This window comes from Aythya ferina (assembly GCF_964211825.1).
Source record: "Aythya ferina genome assembly, chromosome: 11".
NCBI classification, from domain to species: Eukaryota; Metazoa; Chordata; class Aves; order Anseriformes; family Anatidae; genus Aythya; species Aythya ferina.
Window position 1 is genome coordinate 7,650,619 of NC_140307.1, and position 18,243 is coordinate 7,668,861.

At 44.4% G+C, this 18,243-nt stretch overlaps 1 long non-coding RNA gene across 2 annotated transcripts in view; it reads left to right on the top strand.

Moving 5' to 3' along the window:
- The first annotated feature begins 10,371 nt into the window (after positions 1–10,371).
- Positions 10,372–18,243, top strand: part of LOC311442777 — a 40,678-nt gene continuing 32,806 nt past the window's right edge. Inside the window, exons 1-3 of one of the 2 annotated variants that reach the window (XR_014696854.1) lie at positions 10,372–10,508; positions 13,479–13,581; positions 17,171–17,402. This is a non-coding gene — a long non-coding RNA (uncharacterized lncRNA). The remainder of the gene's footprint in view (positions 10,509–13,478; positions 13,582–17,170; positions 17,403–18,243) is intronic. The other variant, XR_014696855.1, reaches the window with a different exon arrangement.

Sequence of the window (18,243 nt, forward strand, 5' to 3'; positions counted from 1 at the left end):
CTTCCTGTAGAATTCTTCATGTGAGTACTCTCAAGTCCTGCCGCTTTCTCTTCCTCAGCCACCACAGCAATACGTGCTTAAGGTTTCACTCAGTCTCTCTCCCTTGCCTTGTGGCTATGCCTTGTCTGTTTTCAGCCTCAGGGATTCATTGTAAAAAATGATCCAGTTTTCAGAAATCACAAGGTTCTGTGTCCTCCACTTAATTATTGTTTTATTTTAATAAGCAATTATGTTTTGAAGGCACCTCAGGGCTCCAGGCGTTAACCACTTATCACCTGCTGAGTGATTTAGAACTAGTGAAGCACATCCCATTTGCAGGTTGGAAAAAGGCCTGAATCCTATCAGCAGACAAATGAGTTCAGAAATACTCAATGTTTGTAGCTCATTGCTTAAGGATTCAACCCCTGGCCTTCAGAGAGGGTCTGATTGTGTGTTGGAGGGGTTGTAAGGATGTCTGTTCCCTTGTTGTTCTGATAAGAAGTAAAGGGCTCCTTAGAGGGTGTGAAAGGGAGAAGGCTATCTGTTGGCTCTTCTGCACTATTTGCTTTGCCAAGTATAAGTATCTTCCACAAGTCTCTCTCAGCTACAGACCACAAAACCCTAGCTGCTAAATCAACCCACAGCTTGGGCTTCCCATGTGTGAGAGATTTAAATCACCTTGAAGGTGAGACCTTTGTGGGGGCAATAAGGCAGTGAGTCTCAGTTCCAGAACGGATGTGGAAAATGTGTGCAGTCTCCCAGGGCTGAGACATAGGGCACAATTATTGGTTTGTCTTCAGGACTCATTTTCCACCAAGAGGCAATTTGTTGAGCGCACTCCAAGAGCCTGAAACTTGCTGGCTGTAGCAATTTTTAGGAATAAACCACGAGCATTTCCATAGATTTCAGGGTGCAGTGCTCTGAGCACTAGTACCTTGAAGAGTGGAGACCTGGGTTATCAAATGCTGGCTGGCTTTTTCCTGCAGCTTTTATGACCTAATGCTTTCTTTATTGTCCTCCTGCATCTCCTTGACTTCCAGGTGGCACAGTTGGAAACCCATTTGAAAGCATAATCCCATTACATCTTCTCTATTTTTATGTCACACAGTAAAAACACAACACAGCAGCTAGGCCTGCATTTAACTCCTCGGTTGGAAGGCTCAGCAGCCCAGCCTGTGCGTGCTATAGAGCATTATTATTGACACTATCTACAGTGTTAGTCAGCACATGTGCCATATGCTCCAAGGTCTATGTCCTCCATGTATTGACTGACTAGTTTTATATTTTCCATATGGGGTCTGTTCTCAAGGTTCCACACAGACTCTGAGGTATTGGGATAATAATGAGAAGGATAATAAATGTAATAAGGGGAACAAGAGGGTTGAACCTTTCAGGGAGACCCTGAGCAGCTGGAGTAGGAGGCTTAATGTATTTCCCCCTGTTGGGTTTGGAGATATGAAGCAAAGGAGGGGTGGCAAGGAGGTGAAGTAGAAAGGGGGGATGACAGAAAAGGATCCCATGCCCTTGTTGTGGAGAACTTTCCTCCCACTTGCTGCACAATGTGTCCTCTGGGTGTAGTAAACTTTAAAGAGTCCTTTCCATGTTGAAGATGCTTCTTTAAAACCATAGGTGCTCTGAATTAAATACAAGGTAGAAGTTCCTGCTGAAGAGTATGATTGCTACTAGTTGTGTTCCCCAAAGTAACATAAGCTGTTCTGCTGCTGTTCCACGGCCCCAGGCTCTTTGCCCATGTGGGTAGTGCCTCCAGCCCATTTTCTTCTCCATACTTCCCCTTTTTCCAGCCAGAAAGAAATGAGGATGGGGACTTTCTTTTTGGAGAAACACAGCCATTTCTAAGCAACAGCCAGCATGAATTACATTTCAGAGCATCCCTTATTGTGTTCTCACCTGTGCATCATCAGAATGGGCCCAATAAAAAGCCTCATTTCTCTTTATTTCATTGTGAGCGTTACCTCCCTTGTCCATTTGACCTTCTATCATCAACCTTTATTTCCTTCTGGCCCTATGTCTGCTCTGATTTAGAGACTGATGGTTCCAGAATATCTCTTGACGGAGAGAGAAGGATTACCAGAAGACTCTTAGAGCTCAGAAATATGGACTTTGCAGGGGCTGGTCCAGCAAGGTCTGGGTAGTACTTGGTTGATGCCTGACTCATCCCCATCCAGCCTCAGGCTGCCTGGAGCCAGCTGGGCTAGGATGTTTCAGATCTTTTCTGCAGCCCACTTGGTGTTCTCAGCTTGGGTTTGAGGCACAGCTCAGCAATGTTTACCTGTCACATCTGTACCAGGCTGGGGATAGAGATGCTAATATTGCAACACCTTTAGCAGAGCTCAGTGATAGGATTTGACCCAAATTGCAGAGGGAAGAGAAGCAGCTCTATAAAAACTGAAATTCATCTGGGTGACAGGTTCTGTTGAAAGCAAATAAATAAAGTCAGGTATGAAAGGGGCACATTCTGATTTTTCTCTTCTCTTAGTGTGGTTTGAATGTGATTTTATGGGGCTCAGCTAAGCAAGCACTGCAGGGACCCTGAGGAACTAGGCCGTGTTTGCTGAGAAGGCAACGTCATGCTTCCACAGCACTAGGAGGAAGAGCGGTGTGAATGAGATTGCATTGAATCAGCCCCCTTTCTCCCTGTTGGAAGCTTACAGAGTATGGAAATGCACTTGAAATCAAATAGACATATCTGGACTTGCAGGTTGTGTGGGCATTTTCATTTTCTTGCCCTTCCCCAGGGCAGAGCTCAATGAAGAGAGCAACAAAATGTACTGGCTTTATGTAGCATGGCTTTTTTTTTTTGATGGGGGGAGGAAGGGAGGGCTGCAGGGGTGGTCTGTGTGAGCTGCCCCATATCATATCAGATCAGAGCTAGCTCCACACAACTCCAGAAGGGACCCACTGGTGGCCAGAGCTGAGTCAGTGAATGATGTCAGTTGCCTTTGCAACTGAAGATTTAAGAGGGGGAAAAAAAAAAATAAAAAAAAAAAAAAAAGGAGAAACAGCTATGCAACAGCAGCTGGTAGAGAGTATGAAAATGTAAGAGAAGCAGCCCTGCAACCCCCCAGGTCAGTGCGGCAGGAGGGCAATTGTTGCTCCAGGCATGGAGCAGAAGTCCCACTGTGTCCTGTGGAGATGCTCTTGGTGGTGCAAGCTGTCTCTCTGCAGCCTGTGGAGAGGCCCCTGGTGGAGCAGTCTGTCCCCCTGCAGCCCATGGTTCCCATGGAGCAGATCTCCACACTGCAGCCTGTGGAGGAGCCCCCGGTGGAGCAGGTGGATGTGGCCTGGAGGAGGCTGCGGCCCATGGAGAGCCCCCGCAGGAGCAGGCCCCGAGCCAGAGCTGCAGCCCGTGGAGAGGAGCCCACACAGGAGCAGGGGGTCTGGGGGGAGCTGCCACCCACCCATGGGGGACCCACGGATCAGTTTGGGAAAGATAGCATCCTGTGAGAGGCACCCCATATGGAGCAGGGGCAGAGAGGGACTGTGGAGACAAAGCGTCAGGGACTGACCACAGCCCCCATTCCCCTGCACTGCTAGGTGAGGAGGTAGAATAGGGTGGTTGGGAGAGAAGAAGTTTTCAGTTTGCTTTTAGTTTCTCACTAGTCTAGTCTGTTAGTAATAGGCAATAAATCATATTAATATCCCTACATTGAGTCTGTTTTGCCCTGACAATAATTGGTGACCAATCTCCCTGTCATTATCTCTACCCTTCAGTCCTTTTTTAATGCATTTTCTTTCTTTCTTCCTTCAAGGAGGGAGAGTGAGAGAGTGGTTGTGGTGGAGTTCAGCTGCACAGCAAGGTGAAACCATCACACAAAAGTGCCCTGGGTCTGAGTTGTTAAAATGGGACTAAGCTCTAAACCACTGTGCAGACCTGTCAGGGGTGATGAACAGGGGTAAAATTAAGTAAGAAAATAGTGGACAGACTTAGCTAAAGTAGAAAAGTACACGGAATTCCTTGGGTGAAGATATCTACCTGCTCATTATCAATACTTAGCATATGATTTATCAATACTTATAGACACATCCCTGCTTGAAACAGACTTACAATCAAGTTATTATGTTTTCCTGCAACTAGGAAGCATGGTTTATTTGAAATAAGATATAACCTTCAGACAGCTGAAGGGACTCGCTTGCTGCCCAGCACCCAGGGTGATAGTGAAATGTTTGCAGTTCAGTGGGAGATGCTTTTAGGGCTGCATGAAGGAGCAGAAACTGCTATGTGTGGAGCAATTATACAGACATCAGATTATGCTTGAAGATCTTGAACTTGCATATATAAGCTAGACAGAGATACAAGGTTTGTCCTGATTAGTGATGGCAAAAGATGCATGTCTGAGTTGCATCAGAACATAATCCAAAGGATTCTGAATGATGTGACCCTTTAGAGAGAATTGTGAAATGCAGATATTAGAACTGGAAGTGAATCTTCATGAGGTTTTATGATCAACCTTGTACTTGTCTTATGGATGCAATATAAACATTTCCTTCATGTGCTTTTTGTGTTTGTTTCGTTATTGTTGAAATGGGGTGATGTTTTCCGTACTCAGTCTTGGTGGATATGCCTGGGAAAGTGATGAAACACAAGCTGTCTAGCTCAACTTTTCTGTCCTCATCATCTCTGTACAAGGCTTGTGTTGGAGGATGAGTGACTACTCAATATTTTATCCAAGCCACAGGGGAATGGCTGGTGAAACAGGAGGGACACCTTGATAGAAAAGCCATTTGAAGGAATATTAATTAGCAGGCAGCCAGTTCTGGACAATTGAATCTCAACTCCAGATGTTCCCATTCTGACTAAGTGCTTTAGCAAAATGCTTAATTGATTACAATCTTGTGAGCTCTGTGTGTGTGTGATAAAAACCGAGACTGCTGAGCTAGAGGGATTGTCTGTTGATAGCAACACAATGCAGTGAGTATTTCCTCACCTTTTAAAACTCATTCTTTTTTATCATAGGGAAACCAGACTAGGCTACAAAAATGTTCTTTAATTTATTATCTTTATTGTAGTCACAGTGCTAGTTAAAGTCACTGAAAGCTCAAGTATACATGGATGAAATGAAATAGACACATCTGTGTTTGGCCTGAAAGGCCTTTGAGCCTTGTTTAATGAGGGCCTGCAAATTTAAAGCCTTGATTTCTGTACATCTATATAACAGGTACAAGGACAGGGGGGTAAATTAAAGAAGAAATAGGCTGTTGGGATGAAATGAAATCAACCTGAGCTTTTGCCCCAGGCTGTAATTGAACTAGAGCTGAAGTTCAAATAAGAAATACCTTTTTTTTTTTAACCTGGCCTTTGAGTTCCAACCAAGCTCAGAAATATCAAACAAGTATAAAGGGCTGTTATAGCTGACATCTTGGATGTGGAGGGGTAGGAAGGGAAGCTGCAAGGTAAGGGAAGCGGTATAACAGGTGAAGTGATATTTTGCAATGGGATGATATGGTGCCAGATATTTGACTTGAATTCTTGCAATTGGGTGGGAAGAGGTTTTTGTTTGGTTGGTTTTCTTGGTAGATCAGATCCGGCTTCTGGTGAAATCACAGAGATCTCTTCATTTAAGTCCAGTGGAAGATGGCATGACCCTAAGAGGCACGATGCTCACAAAAAGATTCTTTTCATGGTGACTGGTAGGCTTGTTATTAGCAAATCTATTGTGGTTTCTCACCGGAAAAATGCACTGATTTCAGTGGAAATCTCTCTGACTTCTTTGTCTTATTTCTTTTGCATATCATAAAAGCTAAACTGAGAGTAGTAGAGGGATGAAACTGTTGAATGCTTTTTCTAAAACTATGGAATGTACTTAATGGACAAGACTGCACAAAACAGGCATATTGGTAGGTAATATTAGTGCTTTGTGCTGAGAGAGAAATTCTATATTTTATTTTGCCTTTTCTCTCAAGAGTTCCAGGGCATGAATTTCTGCAGCATTAAAAGCTGCTATGAAGACCTCAGTGCTGCCTATGACCTTTGGAAAATACGGAATTTAATAAGAGAAGGGGATCTGAATCTGATTTGCTGAAATACCCAACTACTTATTCCTTATCATTTGGTTTTGCTGAATGCATTTAGTCCAGGTGGGGTTGTTCATCTGTGAGCAACAAACTAACAGCTTAAATCTCTGCACCTGACCTTCATGCTTCTCTGTGGCTTAAGAAGGTTTACACCCCACTTAATTTGCAGACACCGTCTGGATATTTCAGTCCGATATCTCAATATGTATGGCAACAGGTAAATGAAAAGCCAATTTTAGGGTAGCTGCAAAGCAGAGACTTAATAGCTCTGATATGAGAAATTTAGGAGTAATGAATTTGTTCTTTTGAAAATAGCATCTATTTTTAGTTCTCAAAGAGGGTTGTTTTCTAGGGATCAGTGACAGGCTGTGCTGCCAAGGTGTGTAGGTTGATTTTGGAGAAGCATCCAGCCAGCTTGCATGGGGGTTGATGTCTTGCAAACTCCCGAGAGCACACTGGCACACGAGACTTCCTATTAGACTTGTGCTATAAAAGCTGTAGCTGAACTGTTCCTTTTAACAGATAGTACTAATCCAGCCAGCTAGAAGGGAGTGACAACTCTGGAGGAATCCAAGATGCCTTGGCTTCCCTTCTCAGAGGCAAACAGTGTGCTTCCCTCCTAGAGCACTGCTGCAAGCTATGCAGGGCATCTTAACAGCAGCACTGATGGGCTATTTATGTGCAAAACAAAAGAAAAGGAGGTGGGATTTTTTTTTATCTCCATTTCAAGTTCCATTGATCGTCAGCAGAATCTGTAACCTTTTAGGCCATGAACTGACTGGCAAGAGCCACAATCTCTTGTGGCTCACATGGGACTGAGATTCAAACACCCAGAATGTCACAGAATCAGATTTGGGCATCAAATCTGAGCCTCTGGCAGGGAGATGTCAAATTCTGGGCTGAGCCTCTTCTTGTTTGTTAGTTCCTGAGCTCAAAATGACAGACTGCTCCTACAGCAAACAAACTGCTGCTTCAAGAGAAGAGATCAGTGGGAGCAGTAGAGTATTGATGAGCAAAGGCTGGGAGCCTGCTCCACGATGTTTAGGTCTTTGTGATAATAATTAGATCTTAAAATGTGTCAGTTCTGCATGAGGCAAATCATCAGCGTAGGCCAGGAGCATGTTTCCATGGGAGTGTGTCTGTGTCTGTGTGATTTGCGTAAGAGCTGTCTAATACAGCTGTGACCCTGCATAGCTGTATCTCAGCTTGAAGGCTAAGGGAATGGAACAGAAATGACTGGAAAAGGAAGAACTCTTGCTACCTCATAATTTCCACTGTCTTCACCACTTTTGACTTTCATAAAACCTTCCCCCATGGAGCTGCAACCAGTGTTGCTGCTGTAAAGGCAGTAAGGAATACAGCCAGGGTCCAAGGGTATTCAGATAACAGCTTTCTTTTCCAGTCAGAAAAGCTGTTGCCTATAAATTACCATTTGAATGTTTTGAGAGAACATCTCTGCTTCTGTTTCTGCCACTTCTCCTTCAGTCTCAAAGGTTTTCATGTTCTGAGGAAGGCTGAAGCTGTTCTTGAATCTGTGTTCAAGAGGCTGAAGAGGAGAATTTGCTGACATGTTTGGTTTTCTTCTGGATCTATAGCATGAAATTGCAACTTGTATTCAAGACCACTACCATTTTACGTTTTATACTCCTCTCTTCCATTCCAGCCTTCTCACTATTGCCTACATGGAGTATATATAACCCTTTCAGCTTTTTCCCCTTTTGTTATTTCCCCATGCTTGATAGAAGTTGACTTGGAATATGTTTCTTGTCCGTTTAGAGCCTGGATGGGAGTTTGTGGAAGGACTCACATCCTGTTTTATTAGGAAATACATGTAGGTAGGAGCTTGTTGAAGACCTGGACATGGGTTCTGCACTCTGCTCCTCTGAACAGGATGATTGCTACTGCCTGAAAAATGGGGAGGATCATGCAGGGTCTGTTGCTGCTGGCTGTGAGCCCAACATTGCCAGTACTCAGGCCTGTCTCTCTTGAAGGAATCGACATTACTACCAGTCTTTATCCCCCTTTTCAAAGCCTGTAGTTTCAGACTAACCTTTCAAAGGAAAGAGCAGTGCAGTTGCTCTTGCACAGCCCCTGATCCACCAGCATGACCTCATTGAGAATTAGGTCAAAGCTAATGCAAAATAGGTGAAGCCTTGCAGAGCAGAGAATACCCAGGGGGACTCCAGACTCAGAGAGCAAACTGCTTTGTCACCATATTAAATCAAATCCACAACACAGCTAGTTTCTGCTAACATGCAGTCTGCAGAGGCTCTGGAGGATGGGGGAGTGAGGTGAGAAGGGATCTGAGGAGCTATTCATTTTATTTGTGTGCAGTAAGTCTTTTTTTCCTACCCCTGTAGGGAAAGATAAATGCATGCAGCTTCTGGAGCCTGAGGTTGCTGAATTCCACATGGATTTGAATGGTTGCATCATAATTGTGTCTTGGGAGCTCATCAGGCCTCACAACAGAAACAAACCTGATGATATGCAGTGCTGGAGAAGTCAACAGAGAAAACAAGCATCCCACAGAAACAATGGCTGTAACTTACCTGGCCACTGCCACAGCAGTGCCAGGATTACTACTTCCACATGGAAGCTGAGTCCAATATGTGTGGAGGGAACCCAGTAAGCCAGTGAGGGAAGTCCTGGAAGTCCTTTCAGCATCAGGGCTGGATGCAAAGCAGATAATCTTGTTCTGTCATTCAGAATGCCTGCTTTGTTGCTTTTATTTATGAGGGCTACTGTTTTCTCCTGGCACCCAAACTGCTTTGGAGGTTTTGCTGGTCTCCACTGACCACCAATTTCCAATACTGGAGGTAGGTGAATTTCAAAGATGAAAGGAATTACTTCGTGAGCTTATTGTGAGATGTCTCTGGCTAAAACCCTGGAAAACAATTTTCTTATGATACTAGTATTCAGTGACAGTGGACTGTTTTATGCTGCCACAGCTTCCTCCACATGCTTGTCTTTAAATGACACAGTGACACAGCTCAACTGATTGGGAGGGGGAGAGAATACAAAACAAACAAACACAAAAACACTACTGATCTACATTGCTGCTGCTGGCAAAGGCTGGTGCCCTGCATGGGGCCCCCCAAGAGGGACAAGAATCTATCTTGAGGTTGAGCCTGATTTAATTCTTCTTACAAAGCATCCTGGCAGCTCTCTACAACTGACAGATTGTTAATAAGACTTTCCCTCAATGCAAAAGGGAAAGTAATTTACATTGGCTTCACACCTCTGGCAAGCAGAAAAGATCCTGCCCCACCTTAGCATGAATGGGGAGCAGGCAGGAGAACAAGAGCAGGCAGCACAGGGGGAATGGAGGAGGGCTTGCTCCGTGCTCAAGCAAGCACAAAGAAAATGCCATTTGGAAAATTCCGATGGGTGAAAGAGCTGGGCAGAGAACCAGCGTGCTGTCCATGGCAGTGCTTCGGAGCAGCTTTCCAGCCACATCCTGAAGGATCACTCTTGCAAGGAGCAGCAGCGCTGCCTGATTTTGTTTTGCTCCATTTAGCCCAATGCTTCTGCTGACACACTGCTCACTTTGCCTTGCTACCAGCACCAAGCTGCCCTATGATTTTTTTTTATTTTTTTTTTTTATCATTTGGTTCATAATAAGCTGTTAGTTACTACAGAAGGACTGTGACACTTATTGCATGGTCAAGGCCTCTCCAAGAGGTGCAAGAATGCAATTACCCAGCCTACAACTGTCCTGCTACCTGAGCAGGCACAGCCATCCCTGAGAGGTCTGGCAAGCCAAGACTTCATCTGCATTATATTCCACCTTAAACCTGCTGTCACACTCATTCTGACTTTAGCTGAGTGCTCAGCAGCTCTCTGCTGGTGTCCTGGCCTCCAAGAGGAATCGTGGAGAGGCACTTGGCCACTTCTCCATGCTTCATGCACTGGTCCTGCTGCTCCTTAATGCACTGCCAAGGGTGGTAACAGCCCCGGGGTGTGTACTGGAATCCTCAGGTGAAAGCTTGCTAACATGGTGCCATGGCCTCCAGGGAAATGAGAAGTGGCAGGATCTGTTCTTCAAAGCCCGCTAGTCCCTGCCCTTTCTGTCACAACTGAGTTGAAGAATGGTGGGGAGGGGAGAATTGGAATTATGTCAAAACAAAGCGGGTGGTGAAAGCATCTTGTTTGCTTGTTCCCTGACCACTGGGATCATACAGAGGATTTGTTTTGCTAGTATTCTAGTGTTCTGCTCTTTCTCCTGGAGTGCTTTCTATTTCAGAAAGGATTTTAGAGTAACTGGAGAGGAAGGACACCTGGTTGCTGAGTGTTCTCAGCTGGGGCAGTGCAGGCTGGGAGACACCTGAGAGCCTTTCAGTGCCCTGGCCAACATCTGTAGAAGAAGAAAGAGGGTTTTTGTACTTTGTGTCTCTTTTTGTTTGTTTGTTTGTTTTTGTAATCCATATTGATGCTGAAAGATGCTGGACATCAGAACAGAAGAGGACCTTGTGTTGCAAGGACACCATGACCACAAGGTAGTTTTGTTTTTTGACTCCTTATTTAATCTGTCTTTAAAAGAAATCCATGTCAGAGATTGTGTTAGTGTATGAGAGCTTCAGATAATATCATGCAGTGGTTTGGCAGAAATTGGAGGTCCTACCTGAAAGCTGTGGCTGATTTGGATGTTGGTAGGGGTGAGGAACCTGCCACGGCATAGGGAAAGAAGTGTTGTGCGGTGGATGGGAAGGGTTTTGCTCCTGCAGATAATGTTTGAAGGGCACATCTTGTGGTAGGTTGTTAGACAATGCCATTGTAGAAGATTGCTCAGGAGGAAGGTACACGAGTTCTTCTAGGAAAAGTTGTTTCTAATAATCAGGACTATGAGAACTTAACCCAAATGTTAATTAGAAGAGTCACTTATTTTGATGTGAAATTGCATCCACGTCCTAGTTGAGCTGTGCTGAAGAGCAGTGTGCTTCTTCAATGGGTGCATTCTACCCCTGTTCTCTGGAGGTCTTAAACACTACCTGTCATTGTGGCAGGTAAATATGGGACCTTGCTAAAAAGGCTGAGCATTTACAACAGCCTTTACAAATGAAGGATCTTGCCTGAATGCAAGAGAGATGAAATTAAGACAAGTGCAAAGCGCTCCTTTTAGATAGGCAAAACACAATGCAAAACGGGGAATAGGTGATGAGGCAGAGGTATGGCAGGAGAGGACCTCGGGGTTGCACTGGTTCACAAGTAGAATACGAATCAACCCCGCGATGCTGCTGCAAAACAACTCTTTGTATCCAACACTGTATTAACAAGAGTGCTCTTTGCCAGATATGAGAGGCAATTATTACAATCTGCTCAGGGATGGCAGAGCTTCAGCCAAGTGTGGGTGTCTGGAACTGATGTGAAACTTTGTCTACACCCATTAAAAATTTTTGGAGGGATAGTCCAGCAGGGGGAGAGAAAAAAAAAGTGAATGATAAGAGGTTGGGCAAGCAAGTCTTATAAACAATGATTAAAGACACGGCATTTGTTTATTTTAGGAGAGAAGAGATGGAAATGGGATGCAGAAAGTTGTCTTACACATAAATAGTGCTTATAAAAAGGCTGTTGATGAGGTGTTTTCCATAGTCACTGGCGTACAAAAAAGAAATTGCTTGATTTTATAGTGAGGATGATTTAAGATGTTTAGGAAAGCCCTTCTAATTCCTGGAGGAGTAAAAGCACTAAAGCAGGCTGCATAGGGAAGCCGTAGCAATCTCTTTCTCAGTGGAGTTTAGGAGTGGGTTAGACAAACAACTATTAGGACAAATACTTTTTTAAGTATACTCGATCCTGCCTCTGATGATCCCATGAAATGCCTTTCTGCCATACATTTCTATAATTAAGCACAATATAAAAACACAGCCTCTTCCTTGAGGAGTTAAAAATCCATCTATAATTAGATAAAGTCTTTATCTTTTAATGATAAAACTAGGTTAAACGTGCCTTATGTGACAGTTCAGGTAATGTATCGTTGTGGAACAAACATCAGGAGGGAAGGAAACTCTTTAAACTAAAGAATGGCACTGGTGTAACAACATGAGTATAAAACTGGCCAGGCATAAATTAGGCAGAAAATTGAAAGAAAGTTTCAGACTGTCAGAACAACGATGTTCTAAAAAAGCCTTTCATAACGGGAATGCTGGGGGCAAAAATCAGAACGTGTTTTTTAAAATAGAGCTTGCTAAATTAATTCTGGGGATTATACAGAGCTACTGCCTGTCATAGTGGAGCCCGGGACTAGGAGATCCCTTTTGTTGCTGCATTTTGGGAGCTGAGGGGAACAGAAGTATTTTTATGCCTGTGGGGCTGTTTTTTTTTTTTTTTTTTGCTGTGTATTGACACAATTGTACCTCTTTCATCCCTGTGCTTTTTTCATGTGCAAAGCAGTTAATGATATTCCTTTTAAGAGATGAAGGTCACAGCTCAGTTTAAAATTGCATAATTGCGCTGCCATGAAGGAAGGAATTCCAACTTCTCCATCCTTCTTGAAGTGGGCTGCAAATCCTCAGGTGCTGCAAATCTTCCTGACTTTTCCAAGGCTGCAAACACTTCCTGCAGATTGCGGAGAGTGTCATTTGGGGTTAATACAAGCAGCTGGGAGAACTGCCTCAGGGAAGAGCTGAGCCACTGTAGTGTGCTAAGCTGGAGCTGGATGTTCATGTCCCAGGTGGTCACTGCTTGGCAGCTGTGGGGGGGACAAGGTGAGGTGTCAGAGTGGGGCAGGAAACTGCTGCAATGCAATGCTGTGTGCCAAATATAGCTAATAGGACAGCGCGGGCTCAGTGCCAGGAGAGGAACTGAACTTCTTTGCTGACAAATGAAACAAAGATGTGATTGGAAGTGCCATGCTTTGGAGGCATGAGCAATTTCCCTATAATCAATCATCCAAACCAAATTGTTTTCATTTTGTTGCATTATTTAGCAGCCTTTTGATGGCAGGCAATATGAGCTGGATTTTGATTTTCACCTGTTCCTTATGTTGATGTGATTTGTAGGCTTTGGCAGTGGGATGCTGGGGTGAAGGAAAGCTGAACTGGATTTCTATGTTTAAAAAAAAAAAAAAAAAAAAAAAAAAAAACAAAGAAAAACTTGTCAAAGATTATGTCTATGGTTATCAGCTAATCATTCAGACATAGACATTGTTTGTCTGCTCTCATTAGGTTTGTACAGTATCTGGCTATGCAAAGCTGACAGCGAAGCACCTACAGAAGAGGATGTCAGGAGCAAGAGGGAGGGAATGAGGAGGTGATAAGGTAGAGCTGAGTTTGATAAGAGCCTCTGGCTCCTCCAGTAATAGCAAGGAAGGTGAGACATATTAAACCTCTCAGCTCTCCTGGGTGTCGCTAGTTACATGAAGCTACTGACATGGCTAGAGACCATGCAGAAATGGATAAACAGGGCAGGAGGGCTGGTTCCTATATCCTGGGCTGACCCATGTTGAACAATTCCTATTCTTCTCCTAGGGGTAATTGCACCTCTCAGATCTCAAGGGGTTCATTTCACTTTGCCTTGGGCAATGTGTGTGAGAAGGGAGAGGAAGGGTAAGTTTGGGAAGCATGTGCTAAGGTAATTCCAGTGACTAGTTTGTTTCCTAACATGGATTCCATAGCTCAGACATTTTCCAGCATTTCGTGGTACTGGGTCAGGCTGAGAGAGCTGCTTGATGCAAATCTAATAGAGGAGAAAATTGTGGGGAGATATAGCAAGAATAATGCCTACTCTGGAGCACGTGCTTTTCATCCCTCTTGAGTCTGACGACTTCGGCCACACTTCAAGTCGCGACCTGTTTGCACCATGCTATAAGTCAGCTAGAGCCTGGTTTATAGAGGGGCACCCTGCACATGCTGAATAACACCCTGTGTCCCTAGCTGAGACAAGAAAGTCTTTTTCCTCAGGCAGGTGATTCGCTGAGCAGGACAATCTGGTGCAGTAAATTTAAAGCTGCCCTTAAGCTGTTCTGTATGCCTCAGCAGGCTGCATCCCACTTTGTAGCCAAGATGCAAATATCACTGCATGCATATCAGGCCAGGTGTGCATGACCTGTGCTGCAGCAAATGGCCTGAGACATCTGCCTAAAGATCCTGTCCAGCTGTGCAATGCTCCCCAGGGGACTCTTGGATTGGGACCTCCTGGTCCCGCAGCAGGGAGCTGGGAGGTGGCACTGCTGGAAAATCTCCACTCAGCATGTCCTAGGACTCTGGTTTTGTTGCCCATCAGGGCAGGATGCAAGACTTCTCTTCTAAAGAGAGCTTTAGGACAGACAGAATTGGAGATCAGCTTAAGGATCCATTTAGCTTTGGCTCAATAGCTTGAATATTTGTTTAAATATCACTGGTGTGTTTTGTTTTTCATTTAGCTGGCTTTCCAACACTTCCCAGCGGTGTGGCATGTGTGGGAGAGGTGATGGTGGGGTTCTTCTCGCTGTCAAATCTGAACAACGACCAGGCTGGGAGCCTGTGCAGTTAACACTGGGAATCACAAAGGCATCAGGACCTCCTAGCACGTATCTGTAAACAAGAAGGGCATGTTGACTGCATCACTGGCACAGCAGATTAGCTCTAAGTACACGCTTACCTCTCTGTGGTTTAGCCTCTTGTAAAAAAAAGTGGGGATAATGCTACTTTTCCTCCTGCCTTTGTCCATGCTGCCTGTTTGGCTGGTTGCTCACGAAACGAGGAGTATTTCTTATTTAGGATTTCTATGGTTCTTTGTACAACGCACCCCTGATCACAGCAGGGAGCTTTCAAGTGCTGCTGTGTTAGTGAGCACAGAAATGTCTGAACCTGGTGGATGCAGCAGCCTGCGTAGCACTAACGAAGGTTATAGATGAGGCATGCGCTTGTCAGGCTGTAACAGCTGAAATTCACTGTAGGAAATTCTGCTTGTAACAAAGCTCCGTTTACAGACATCCCAACAGTAAGAACCATTATTTTTCCATTGCTAATTGGTTCTCCTTGATGGAACAAATGCGTACAGGAGGTTGAATGGATGCAATGATCTTTGTCTTCTTGCTTTCCCCAAGGTGTGCTGTACTTAGCCCACATGGGTATATCTTCCCTTCTTCTTCATGTCTTTATTTTCCTTTTAAAGTGCCATTTAAATGTTGAGCAGCGCACAGCATCAAAGCGCTGCATATTTATGGACAATTCAAATGGAGTGTTTTTCTTCATTATTCAGAGGTGGTGAATTGCCCTCTCCTTTTATAGGGACTATCGAGATATAATGAAAATTTAGTCAGGGCTCTTGATGGCCACTTTGTGCAATACCAAAGGCCTTTATCTTTTCTTTCACTTCCTTCATCCTCTTTCTCCTGATCTTTAGAAAATAATAAAGCCACCTCTTGATCGTGGTGGTTGATGTTTCGAAGTTGTTTTAATTAAGCATGTTTTCCCTTCATTCCTCTCAACCCCATCTTATCAGTCCTCTCTGAGGTCAGAATTGATGGAAGCAGAAACTGCTTCAGACTTCAGGATTTATTCAGGTGAGACCAGCAGAAGCTACTGGCTCTTCAGAAAACTGCTTGTTTGCTTGGTGAGGAGTTAGAGGGCAGGAGAAAGAGCAAAAGCCCTCTAATTCATCTAAGTAGAATAAAAGTCAGTCTTCCACAGGCAAGCAAGGGATGAAGCTAGCTTAAACACTTAAATAACATTTGGAATAATGTTTGTCCGCCATTTGAAACTCTGAGCCTAGCTCTATTTTAAAAGTGCACTAAATATTTCCCTTGAGCACCATCCTTTTCCCTGAACTGTCCTCAGTGTGTCACTGCTTAATGATTCCAGCCCAGAATCTGTCTCCCTTCCTGCCCTCAAAGCCTGCCCCAGTGGTGAGGGGCGGTTTGGGGAAACACTGTAGTAATCATGAAAGGGACTTTTCATTTGTCTCTGAGCTATTGGTGAAGGCTGTTTTTTGGGTGGAGGTAACAAACAAATAGCTCTTTTTGCTTGGCCGGGCTGGTGAAAGAAGCCATGCTGTTGGTGCTTTTACTATCAAACTGTGTAAAATTATGCAGTCAATAGGTTTTTAGTGTCTCTGGGATGTGGAGAGGTTTAACCTTTTGTTTGGCTCCAATTTCACTGCTGTCCTGTTGCCTTCCTTGGTTCACAGTTTACTTTCCCTTACTTTCTTCCTGCTGGAGAGACCTGGGAAGTACCTGCTGGGGGGAGGAATGTTGTTGTTTGCTTTTGTTTTGCTTTTTTTTTTTTTTTTTTTTTGCTGTGCCTTGTTAGCACCAGTAGCATGTACCAGCTGCTTCATGAGGGTCATTAATCTCTAGAACAAAACCTTCCATGCCGCAGCAACTGTTGAACCTGAAGAGGAAAAGTGGTAGCAAAATACTCCGTACTGTCTTTCTGCTGTCATATTATCCTGTGTTTGATGGCTCTTTGCTCGCAGAAGTAGAGCAGTACTTAAACACTGAGCTCAAGTCAACCTAATGGCCTCAACCTTCACTTGAATAGGAGGGACAGAAAGCTAAGAAGTGACTCAGCATGTGCTGTACACTTATTTGTGTGTTTGCATGTGCTCAGGGAGGCTTGTTGGGTATGCAGGCAGACTAAAATTACCAGCTTTGCTCATTCCCTTTTCTTCTCCTTTTCCAGTGACTGACCCTTAGTAACCACCAGAGCCAACACGCAGGTATAGGTCCTTGAGATTCATTTCCCTTAGATGAAGGGGCAAAAAATTCCACCAGCTATGGGTGGTAGCTGTTAAAACCTGGCCACCACAATCTGAGCACCTTTGCCCCCGATGTCAGCCCGTGAATACATGGCAGAGATGGAAGGTTTAGTCATAGCAGCAGGTCTCCAAGAAACCTCATGTGGGAGAACGTTGCCTTGAGGCAGCAGACAGCATTATCAAAAGGGACGTATGCAAAAAATGGGAGTTTAATTGCAGTATTTCCCCTTTATCTTGGTGTAATTAACAAGCTGGTGTCTCTGCAGCTTTAGTTGAAGGGAACCCTTAGAAGTATGTTGTGGATGTGTTAAGGAACAGGGGAGCTGTGTTACTGGGTTAGTGTTTATGAAGTCCTAGTGGCTCCTCGCACAAAATCAGCAGACATTTCAAACTCTTGAAGAAGGATCCTTTTTTATAAAACATGACAGTGAAATCCAAGTCCTTGACACGCAGCATGGCTTAGCTGAGCATCCACTTGCAGGGAGAAATAGGCACTAACACTTCAGATGAGAGATGGACCAATATTCTCTGCATGGCTGAGGCCAGTAACTATCTGTGAACGGTGACTCACGATCCGGTCAGACGCACATCCACACAAGTGATGCCAGCAGCCTGGTCCCAGCGGGATGTACACCGAGTGGGATGAGTCAACCCTGCCGTCTGCAGTGCTGCATTCAGACTGCCCAGGAGGAGACACCTGCCGGTACCAAAAGGTGAGGGCTTGAGCTAAAATTTCCATTATGATTCAACTTAGTGTCATGTAAAAGCCTACTGGCTCTGACAACTTGTCTTGCATCTGGTGATCACAGAAGTCTGCTTGGTTTGCGCCTAGTGGCATTTTACTGAAAGACTGGGTTCTACCTCTTCCCTGTTTGTACGTCCTCGCTTTGCAGGCACGATGATGTGTAGTCACAGCAATGAGAAGAGAGCTCTGGAGTGTGAAAGCAAGCTTGGCTGAGCTTGGGTGCGAGTCGAGTTTGAGTGGGACTTATCTAAGGAGAAGGGACTGGCAATGGTTTTGAAGGCAATACACTCCAGGCCTTTTACATTTCCAGGCCTTATCGGGGATCTGGCTGTTTTATCTATAATGGCTTTTCATAAGGGATGCAGAAAGCTCCAGTATGTTACTCGTGCATCGAGTATGCAGAAATCATCCTGGTTTGTAGAATGATAGGTGGAATTGCAAAACTGAACTTAATGACTGAGTGACAGTCATCTCCACTACGTGCTCTCAATATGATATTATGAAGGATCATTTTTCTCCTGCCTGCGAGGCTGAAAGAAACCCAGGGGAGAGGATCTCTTGGGTTTATTTGCTTTGTTTTTAATTGATTTTCGAGATTAAAGCCTGAGTGAAAGTATCAGCTTGAAAGCCATGGATACAGAGAGCTGCTGTTTTTGTCAGAGGATGTGCAGAGCAAGCATATTGTCAGTCCGTCTGGGTCCTGACCTGATGCTGCTGGGACAGTGTTGGTTCATCCAAGTGATGTTGTTCTGGGTGCTGTGACACTTTTACAAGCCCAACAGGCTACAGAAGCTAAGTGCTTTAGCTAA